The sequence below is a fragment of the Sminthopsis crassicaudata genome, chromosome 5, assembly GCF_048593235.1.
Source record: "Sminthopsis crassicaudata isolate SCR6 chromosome 5, ASM4859323v1, whole genome shotgun sequence".
NCBI classification, from domain to species: Eukaryota; Metazoa; Chordata; class Mammalia; order Dasyuromorphia; family Dasyuridae; genus Sminthopsis; species Sminthopsis crassicaudata.
Window position 1 is genome coordinate 281,183,347 of NC_133621.1, and position 11,623 is coordinate 281,194,969.

An 11,623-nucleotide genomic window follows, 5' to 3' on the forward strand; every position below is an offset into this window, starting at 1 on the left:
CTATTAGATATGAAAAAAAAATACTATGCATTGATCCATAATCAGAGTCCACAGTTTTGCTTCTGGATGTGTATGTTACTTTCCATCACAATCTTCATTGTTGAAAAGAACCAAGCCCATCACAGTTGATCATCACATAATTTTCTAACTATGTAGAATTTCCTCTTGGTTCTGCTTGTTTCACATAGCATCTCTTCATATAAATCTTTCCGGGCTTTTCTAAAATCTACCTGTTCATTATTTGTAGAATGATATTCCATTAAATTCATATACCATAACTTATTCACCCATTCCCCAACTGATGGGCCTCTTCTCAATTTCTTGTTTCTTTCCACCTCAAAAAGGGCTGCTACAAACTATTTTGCAAAAGTAGGTGTTTTTTTCTCTTTTGTGCTCTCTTTGGGAAACAGACCCAATAGAGACACTGCTGGATAAAAGGGAATGCAGAATTTGATAATTTTGGGGAGATATGGTTCCAAATTGCTGTCAAGAATCATCAGATCTGATGATCATTTCACAATTCCATGAGCAATGCATTAGTGTCCCAGTTTTCCCACAGTCTCTTCATCATTTATCATCTGTTCCTGTCATTTTAACCAATCTGAGAGGTGTATAGATACATCACTATTGTCTTAATTTGAATTTCTCCAATCAGTAATTTTTAATATGATTAGAAATGGCTTTAATTTATTCATCTGAAAACTGGCTGTCCATATCTTTTGATCACTTATCAGTTGAGGAATGGTTCGTATTCTTATAAATTTGAGTTTGTTTCTATACATTTTAGAAAGGAAGCCTTTATCAGAAAAACTGGATAGAAAAAAAAATTTTTTTCCCAGATTTCTGCTTGCCTCCTAACCTTGTCTGCATTGGCTTGCTTTGCACAAAAACATTTTTTAAATAACAGCTTTTTATTTACAAATACATGCAAGGGGTGGATCCAAGAATGGCAGATTAAAAACAGGAACTTGCCCACCCTCTCCCTGAGACTGCTTGAAATTCCTTTAAATAATGTCTCTAAACAAATTTTAGAGACTTAGAACACCCAAAAGAGAAGAATATTTTCTAGCTCAGCAGAAACTTGGAAGCAGCTTGGAAACTCAGCAAAAAAGGTCTGTGACACCAGAGTGGGAGTTCTGGGACAGAACACAACAGGACAGGACACACATGCAACCCTGGATCTAGCCCCAGCCCAGCCCAAGCCTGACCTCTGAATCAGCAGCAGTACCAATAGTTTCCAGGTGTCTCAGCCCAGGCATACCAAAGAGAATTTAGAAATATGGTATTCTTATCCTTCCTGGTAATCCCCAGAACCTTCTTAAGACAATTCAAATGGAAGCAATTCAGTCTTCTGAAAAAGGGTTTTAACAGCCTAAAACAGTTAACTATAAGGAGGAGAAAGATGCCATGAAGCATGGGGGAGGAAAGACTTCTTCAGGTGGAGTATTACAGACTAAAAGAAAGATTTTGTGGAAAATATATACTATGAGGGCATGTTTTATAGGGAAATTTAACCTTGAGCGTTTGATATTCATAACTTTGCTTTCTGATTGCATACAGCGAGGTTAGCTTGGCAAAGACCTCCACCAATGACCTTCCTTGCTTGCCCCAAGGAATGTTATAATCTTATCTTGAGGCTTCTCTGTTACCCCAGCTTACTACCCAGGAACTCATCACATAGAGACTTTACAGCGCCCAGAAAATTCTGGTCTCCAAAAACTTGATATATAGATTTGCATATTAGAAAATGTTCCTCTCTTTACATCATAGAATTCATAAGAAAAGCAAGCTTTGTGTGTATGTATGTGTGTGATTATACTGTGTTAAAAGAGCTTCTCAAGTATTTGAAATCACTTTCAAGTGGGAGAAATATTAGGCTTGTTTTGCTCATGAATGGAAATTGTAAACACACAAATTTAGTTTTGATTTAAAGAAAAGTGTTTCTAACAGAGGAATCCAAAAGGGAAATAGGTGGTTTCCAAAAACCTTTTTTTGGAAGTGGTGAAACATCTGGGGCAATATTTGCAAGGACTCTTGGAACAACAGATCTCCTTCCAACACTGCTCCTATAATCCTAAAAATGAAAAACATCCCCCAAAAGGATGACTAATAGGCAGAAACAGTATGATTGAGTATTGCTTTAATAGATTTTAAAATGACAAAGAACAAACAAAAAACAGTTTGGTTGCAAGGTGATCACTATTACCATTAAGAAACTTTATAATATAACATAGCTATATTAAGAGTTTAAGTTTAAGTTAAGAATTTATTCTATAAAAACAGGACATGAATTGATTTAAGAGAGGTAAGGACTGATATAACTGAGATTGTCATTCCATTTCATTCCACCAGTAAGTAGGTTAAGACCCTTCCAGTTCAATATTCTCCATACATTATTTTTTCTATTTTAGGGAATAAAAGATTTTCTTCCTCCTGGAAGAATAACAAATAAATGAATATAGCTAAAGCTACTGCTTTTTAAGATTCTAGTATTTGATGAGACATTTCCTCAATTCTGATATCTTACACCACCAGAAGTTAGGGCAAAGTCCTTAAGAACTTTTGAAAAATAAAAGTGCTCAAATGAGATAACATTTGCAAATTTGTGCTATGTATGTGTTAACTGGTAGTAGTGCTATACATGTGAATTCTGAAACTCTCCCCTTGTCAGGAAATGCTAAAACACTCATCTTGCAAACTCTCAGACTTCCAGACTGTCTTATTACCATAGTTAAGCCAATCTTGATGGGCCCACATTGCCTTGAGTAGTATATCTTAAATATTCCTATGATGGAAACTTCCCAGACAATTTGCTTAAGCCCTAATTAGAACCAAATTTCCCCCAGAATATCTTTAAGACATTCTCAGTATCTCAAATACATATTCTTTAACTTTTCTTTGGTATTTCCCCTCCTTCCCTGAAAAACCCCAAGTTTGTATTTACCTAAAAAAAAAAAGAAAAAAGAAAAGGTGTGCTTATGATGAAGATTTTTGCTAAGTCCTTTTTAGAACTAAGCCAGCTAGTTATCTTCCTCTCTATAACATCTTCCTTTTAATCATGTCTTTCTTCTGACTATAGTTAGCTCTAGTTAGACTGCTAAACTCCTCTATGGATAAAGCTTGCCATTCGATGGTGTACTCACAGTTTGTGGCATATTCCTTTAATGGTTTCTTCCAAATACCTTTCTTTAGTAACTATTGATCTCCCAAATCTATTTCTATCTATCCCTTCTGGTGCCTATTTTACTTCTTCATTTTGTCTGTAAATAATTCTCATAAATAAAGGTACCTTTTGGCAAAGACAATGTCCTTATAAATTTTTCACTTGGACCTTGGATTTTGTCTTTCATATTAAGAATTGCTACTCTTACCCCATCATTAATTTTTAATAATGACAATTAGAAGCAGTTTATTTTACTGTCATTAATTTACTGTCCTACAGTTCTCAGCAATATTTATCCAAAAAATGACTTCGTAACATTTATAGGTTTCTGAGAGCAAGAGATGCAAGGTTAGCAAAGAAAGAGGTTTTTAACAATTAAACGATGGAAAAGACAAGTTTTCACAGTAGAACTCACAATTAACCTGGAGAAAGGTGGAAATAATGTTTATTCTGCAGACTTTATATAAAAGCTAGTAATGTAATTTCATGGTTTCTTCTTTCAATCTTTACCTTTGTTTTGGGTTTGTAAACTTATCTAAATAATTTTAGGAAAAATATTTTGGAGATGTAAGATAAGGATAATTACACATCCCACTACAATGGAATTAATTTAATCTTAGTAATTTTAAATTAATATATAAGTTGAAAGACCTATCTTTTACTCACGTAATTGGCTAAACACGTATTTTATGAAACAGATTCAAGACCTTAAAGGACAATTAGAAGCAGAATCTTCAAAATATATAGAATTGGAATTAAAGTATATAAGTCTTCAAGAAGAGTTATTTTCTAAGAAAATGATGCAAGAGAAATGTATCAAGTTGGGAATGAAGAAAAGGCAATATGAAGGAGCAGTTAATGTTAAGGATAATTTAGAATTGCCTGAAGTAGAACACGGTCAAGGAGAACAAGATGAACTGGACTTTAAGCAATTCTTACAGGTTATTTTATTTATCACTTTTGTGCTTTAAAAATATATCCATGTAAATGAAGGGTTTTTTTTTCTCTATTCTAAATCTAAATTCTAAAAGATTTTTTTTCTCTGTCTTCTTTACTATAAGCCTCCATAAGCTTAGTATCATTATTTAAAAAAAAAAAAAGCTTTTGTTGTGAATTCTAGAAACCAACTTATGCTCTTCCCTCGTCAGGAAATGTTTAAGTGTTCATTGTGGAACTTTCTTTCCCAGGCTGTCTTATGCCATCTTATTTGCCCTCCTCCCTAACATGGTATGAATCCCCTTACTAGGGGAGGGGAGATGTTGCTTCTCTAAAAGATGTGCTTATGAAAAAGATTTTCAGGACTATGAGTTACTCTCCATCTCACAGCATCTTCCCTGCAATAGCTCCTTCCTCGTTATTTGTGAGTTCCAATATGGATTTCATCTTATCCCTTGTTAATTGATGTAATACAATGCATATCTTTGTAAACTGTGATGTTTATCTTATCATGGTTCATCCATGTCAAGAACAGAATTCTTATTTTGAAATTTTCATGTAAAATTAATTTTAGAAAATTTTGCATCGCTGAATGTATTTCTAATTACCACCTTATCATCTTTGAAATCATAAATGGGGGGCAACTAGGTGGTGCAGTGCATAGATCACCAGCCCTGAATTCAGGAGGATCCGAGTTCAAATCTGGTCTCAGACACTTAACACTTCCTAGCTGTGTGACCCTGGGCAAGTCACTTAACCCCAGCCTCAGGGGGAAAAAAAAGATCATAAATGAAAATAACCATATATACTATCAAATTTTTTCATTAAAATGCTCAATTTTAAAAATTGAAAGGTGAATTGAGAAGCTTCTTAGGCAGTATGGTATTAAGCAGATAAGATTGTAATGCTGTTACTCCCCTTTAGCAGGCTTTGAAAATCTGCTTTTCAGAGAAAACTTTCCCTGTCTTCTTAGGGAAAAAATAGTAAACATTTAAGACATTGGGGTCTTTCTCCAAGCAGAGTATGGACACTTCCTCAAGTCGGCCCTTCTTTTCAGCTCCTTGGCAATGACTACTCTGCTTCAAAAGAGTGCTGAAACTGTTCAAGAAATCTTTGAGGGTTCCTCCAACAACACCTAGGACAACACACTACAAAAAAAGAAAAAAAAAAAAAAAAAAAAAAGAAAAACCTTGGGGCAGGGAGTTCTTACACATCCAGGACATTCCTTTGGGGCCAAGACTCTTGTCTAATCTTAAAATGGTTTGTAGATGTCTGGGTGAAGGGCTCTGGCATGTCCCCCTTTTTTCATTTGTAAGGTGACAGGCCTGTCTTAGGCTATGTGACCTGCCTCCGGTTGTGGGGAGTGAGCGTTCGATCTATATCAATAGCATGCCACCAAATGCTGTCTTAGGTCATCGGGGTCAACCACACCAACTCAGGGATACGTTATACCAGATTCTATCTTAAGTGGGTGGGAAACAGACCTCTCGAGGTTGCCCGTCATGGCAATTGCATGGTCTTACTGCCATGGTTCTGGAAATAATAAGTCAAACCTCAAATCATCCACCACCCGGGGTCACACTAATCCCGTCATGGGCTCAGTCACAGCTTACATAAGAAATGGGGTAGGACATGATTGAGACCAAGTCTTGGAAAGACACCAGGGAAAAATGGGGGAGGTGTCAGTAATAGATATTTTATCTAATAGTGAGCCTTCAATACCGCTATCAAGATTTTACATGCACAGTTCATCAGTTGCTTTTCAATGTCTGTCTCAGTTTGTTCTCTGCATTCAGTTGGGAAGTCCACACTCTCGGAGTCCACCAGTCCTTTAATTCTGGTATGTTGAGTCCACTCTCTTTCCTGTGTAGCACTGCTGTATCTGATGTCAAGAGGATCTGGAACAGTCCTTTCCATCTCAGGGTCAGCTTGTCCTCCTTTCATGTCTGAACCAGGACCCCATCTCCAAGCTAGAACTCATGCACTGTTGAAATCCTAAGGGAGGAGTCTGAGCAATAAGCCTGTTTAGTTGCAAAGTTTTCAGATGTTACAGTAAAGACATAACATATTTCCTTAAAAACAAATCCTTGGTTTCAAATATTGGATACAAGGAAGAATTTTGAATCCCTTTTGGATAAGGGTGACCATACAATAATTCATAAGGTGACAATTCCACATCTCTTCAGGGGTTTTGTTTTAATTCTTAATAAGGCAAGGGGAAGGCACTTGGTCCAGGGCAATTGTGTCTCTAATGCCAATTCAGTCAATTGTTGTTTAATTTCCTTATCCACCCTTTCCACTTTACATGATGAGGGAGGATGCTATAGCTTGGGCCACAGATTGGAGGATCTTAGCTGTGAAACAGGTGCTTTGGCCTAAATCTGCCTGCTCCACCATCTCCTCTGTACTTACAGATTCCTCTTCTCCAGGCCGCTTTGCTTCCTCATCTGCAAAGCAGTTTCTCCTTATCTCAAATGAATTTCCTCTTTGGTGCCCCTGCACATGAATCACTGCAGCATTCTTAGGTAACATAAGATTAGTCAAAATTTCAGTGACCAATGTCCTGTGTGCCAATCCCTTTCCTTTACTGTTTACCATTCCCCTTTCTTCCCATATTTCCCAAATATATGAACAATTCCCCAAGCATATTTTGAATCAGTCCTTCAAGCAATTTTAGGGCTTGATTTATTGCATATAATTCACAAATTTTGAGCTGACCATTCTTTTGGCAAGAATCCAGCTTGAACCAGAGTCAAATCTTCCCATTAACAATAGCATAACCATTTTTTCCTTTTCCCGTTAACTATTTGTGAAGAACCATCTATGAACTATTCAGTGCCTTTCAACAAAGGGACTTCCTACAAATCTTCCCTAACCTTAGTTTGGTAATCAATCACATTTGGACAATCATGTTCAAGGTACACATGTTTCCCAGGGGAAGCAGATAAGAACATGGCTGGATTAAAGTTATGATCTGGTGAGAGTGCCAAATCATCTCTTTCCAATAGTATTGTTTCATATTTTAAAATCCTTGAATCAGTTAGCCACCTCCTGGCCTCTTTGATTCAGAATTGATTGAACCTGGTGCAGGACATTCACTATTAAACTATTCCCAAAGGTTAATTTCTGACTTTTCTTGTACCAAAAGTACTGTGGCTGATAACACTCCTAAAGCCACATTGTTTACTGTATTTATATTTTACCTCATGTTTCACAAATTGAAATTTGTTTTAAGAAATTCTCAATCCCTGTGCTCCTAAATAATTTAACAAACTGATAGTGACTTGGACAAGGTCACTTTTTTTTTTTTTTTTTTTTTTTGGTCACAAAAAGATCATCTACATTTTGTAAGACTTTTAACAATAAGAAATTTATCCCAGAATGTTCACACAATTCTTATATACCCAAGTAGATGTTTTATAAGTTGAACATTGTACCAATTATTTTGTTTTTAAAATACCCAATACACAGAAAAATCCCAAATTACATATTGCCATAACAAAAACATTTTCAAAAGGACAAAGGCAAGAACTATTATACTTGGAGTCCCTGTAAATAATTGGCATCAATACAATTAATTAAAACTTCTATTTTCACATAAAGGAATCTGAAAAATTCTTAAAAACATCAATTAAACATTTTTTTTTTATAAATAACCCTTTCAGACTATATATCACATTTCTGATCATATTCTTTAAACACAAAAACCATTATGTATTTTAGAAACAAATGTTCACTCAATTAACATCTTGTAAGAGTGGCTTGACCCTTTATCAGTTTGCTTTCTTCAACCAAAAACAGCTGCAGCTTCCTACTGCTGTTCTCCCCCTGTAAAAACACATCCTGTCTCACAGTCATCTCTCCGTGACTCCCCTTTCCAACTAGTTCCTTCTTTTCCCCACTGATTTCTTCTTGAAATCTTTTTGCTCCCACTAATCAATCCTTCTTAAATCACCTTCATTTTCCTGTCCCATCTCTCTGTCTTTCTCTTCCCAATGCCTACTTGCTCAAACTTTCTCTGACATACTTTAAACATTTCCAAACCAATAACTCTTCTGACTAGATGCTTCATTTTTCTCTCTTCCCAATGCCTACTTGCTCAAACTTTCTCTGACATACTTTAAACACTTCCAAACCAATAACTCTTCTGACTAGATGCTTCATTTAAACTATTAATTAATTTTGCAAATCAATCTCTCTTGTCCCTTTTCTTTAATCACCCCTCCTTTTTTTTTTTAAACTTTAAACTTTAAGATTCATAACCCATAATGATAACAAATTACCCAATGTTTCAGAAGCAAACCAAATAGTTTTTCTTTTTTTTTTTTTTCTTTTTTTTCTGCCTGAGTGCTTCAAGGCCACTAGTAGAAGCTTCTCAGGCGGTATGGTATTAAGCAGATAAGATTGTAATGCTGTTACTCCCCTTTAGCAGGCTTTGAAAATCTGCTTTTCAGAGAAAACTTTCCCACCAGTTTAAAATAGTCAAGTTTTTTCTTTTGTTTTACTTACAAATTGGTACAACAGGTTAAAAAGTTTAAAATCACAAACACTTTTATATTAAGTAACATTAAAATAATCAATTCCCAAATTTCTTAATCATTGTTTTTAAAACTTAACAAAGCTCTTAAATCACTAAAGCAAACTAGAGGCTTTTCCTAGGACTCCCGCTGCCAGAGAGAAGTTTGTTTCACCTTGAACATTCTTCCCTCCCGGAATCCAAACAGAGCTTCTCTAAACTTCAAAGCCCATTTTAATGCACTTCTCTGCCTTCACAGGGAATGCCTAGATATTCCATGATTTAAGACCACTCTGAAAGAATTACTATTCTGAATGAATTCCAATTTCCACAATTCAGCCTGTTATTTTTCTAAGCCTGTAACACAGAGGCTGAATTCTTATCTCTTATGAGCTTGCTAACTTTTAACACAGAACAGAAGCAATGCAAAGCAGACAAACATACACAGACAGACACAGAGCTCTATTTTTCTTAACTTTTAAGCCTCTTTTTTCTAAAGCTTTCTTTTAAGATCTTTCCTTTTAACCTTAATTCCTCGTTCCCTAAAACTCTCTTTAAGATCTTTAACGAAAATCTGTTCTTTAGAAAGGTGGGAGCCCATGATTTCGACGGATTGGTTCACTTACACTGTATGTGAAGATTCTCTTCGGGGTCCTTAGACGGGGGCCTGGCCAGGCGGTTCATCTCTCCTTCTCTTCGTCAATCCGTCGGGCTGATATGGATCTTCATGTCCCTGTTCGGGCGCCAATTTGACCCGGCCTGCGGGTCTCGAACTAGGGACGGCTGAAGTCACACATCAGTCTGTAAGCCGGAGGCTGGGGAAGGCGTTTGCCTGGGAATGGGCTGAAAAGAAAGAAAGAATGGAAACCACTCTGTGTAGTGACAGAATAGCTCGTTTATTGAGACAAAGCAAAGGGTTTTTATATGTTGTGGAGCGAATGCCACGTAGCAAAGTAAATTTCCATAGAACAAAAGATATAACATTTGTTGACCATATATCAGAAAGTCAAGGCAATATGTGACGGTTTGCGGTTGGAACATTCGTCATGTTTTTGACAGTTAATGCTTGGGTCAGAAAAACCTTGGGGCAGGGAGTTCTTACACATCCAGGACATTCCTTTGGGGCCAAGACTCTTGTCTAATCTTAAAATGGTTTGTAGATGTCTGGGTGAAGGGCTCTGGCAGAATTGTTATTTTATTTACCAAATATTTTAATTGTAAAAATATGCTCCAGAAGTTTCTGGAATCATTTTTTTTTAGAATTGTACCTCTTGGGTTTTTGTTTATCCCTGAGAAAATTAGGACCACACAGCTGGTAAGTGTTAAAGTGTCTGAGATCAGATTTGAACTCAAGTCATTCTGACTTCAGGGCTAGTGCTCCATCCACTACACCACCTAAGGGCCCCTATCTATGGTTTTTATAATCTAAAATAATAGCACTAGGATAAGAACTAGTGAACTAACATCTAATAGAAATACAGTTGTCTTTTTTTTTAAGTTCAAGTTTAATTCACCTTAACTTGATCATGATTTTTTTCAAAGTTAAAACCTATTTTTAGGAATTCAGCCTAGTTCTTTGAGTCACTGACTGAAATTAAAATAAAATCAGGGGTGGAGCCAAGATGGCAGAGAAGATACACGCAAATCTGTAGGCTCCCTTCTTCCCTCATTACCAATTAGTTAAATCAGCTTCAAAAATAACACTGGACTGATAGAAACCACAAGGATTGGAAGGACAATATACCAGCTGAAGAGAATCTGGAGTTTCAACAGAAAAGGTCAGTTCCAAGGGGAGGAAAAAAAAGGCCAGCACAGACGGTTAGGTGCTAGCACACTGTGCCGATCAGGCTGGGGAGAACTCTGGGATCAGAGAAGCCACTGAGATAGAAGAATCTGGCACAGACTGTTAGCTCTTCTCTGCTTATAAAACAGCAGTGCATAAGAGAAATCAAGCCACTTTAAAATACCAAGCCAGATCCTAGAACCACCCCAATCTAGAAGTGACCTAACAGATCTCGGCACGGCTTTGCAGCCGCTTTCTGCTGTCCAGGCTTCACCTTGGGGTAGTTAAGAGCCTGAACAGTGGGGACACAGCCTGAGGCAATATCTAATCTACATTGTGCTGGACTTGGCCAGAGGCTGTGGAAGTCCCAGAGAAGCAGAACCTTTAAAATATGGACCTTAGTTTCCAGGCAGACACTTCCAGTTTGAGCGCAGGGGCTTTTCACTTCAGCTGCTGACATCCACGCCCCAGGGGACACATTGGCTGGGCTTTGTGTCGCCTTTACTGTTCAGTCTTAAACCTCAGGGAAGTCGCTAGGACACACAGCGCCCTCAAAGCACAGTCCTGCTAATCACCTGTTAGGCACTTCCAGGGAGGGGGTGGGGAACTCTCTCCCAGAGCTATCTCTTAGCTTAGACACAAGAGACGCTGCATCCAGTCTGGGAGGAATCTGGTAAAGAAATAAATAAATAAATTGCTTACCCCAAGGACAGACACCAAAAGATTTTTAACCATGAGTAAAAAGCTGAAGAGCACTATTGATTCCTTCTACACAGAGAAAGAGCGGGTATCCAACCCCGAGGAAGTTAACAGCAGAGAGTCAGCAGATAACATTCTAAAGGGGAATGATACTTGCCCCCCATCACATAACTCTCTCCTAGAAGTTAAGAGAGTTTGAAGAAAAATGGGGAAAGGAAAGAGAAGCTATGATAGAGAATAACAACATTTTGAAATTTGAGTTGGAAAAAATAAGGAATTCACAGGAGATGCAGGGAAACAAAAATTTGTAAATTAGAAAATGTTAAAAAATCACAGGGAAGTAGGATTTCTGAATTGGAAAAGTTAAAAAATTCTCAAGAAAGTAGGATTTCTGAATTGGAAAAGATAAAAAAGTCTCAAGAAAGTAGTTTTTCTGAATTGGAAAAAGAAAATAACTCTCTTAAAATATTAGGGAAATAGAAAAAAAATTCAATAGAGCAAAATAATTCATTTAAAAACTCAATTG

At 36.8% G+C, this 11,623-nt stretch overlaps 1 long non-coding RNA gene across 1 annotated transcript; it reads right to left on the reverse strand.

Annotated features, from left to right (window-relative positions):
- Window positions 1–2,125: 2,125 nt before the first annotated feature.
- Window positions 2,126–10,794, reverse strand: LOC141544756 (uncharacterized). The gene is made up of 2 exons (XR_012482785.1): window positions 9,242–10,794; window positions 2,126–6,094 (listed from the first exon to the last, which is right to left on the reverse strand). It is a non-coding gene; the product is annotated as an uncharacterized LOC141544756 (long non-coding RNA).
- Window positions 10,795–11,623: the final 829 nt, after the last annotated feature.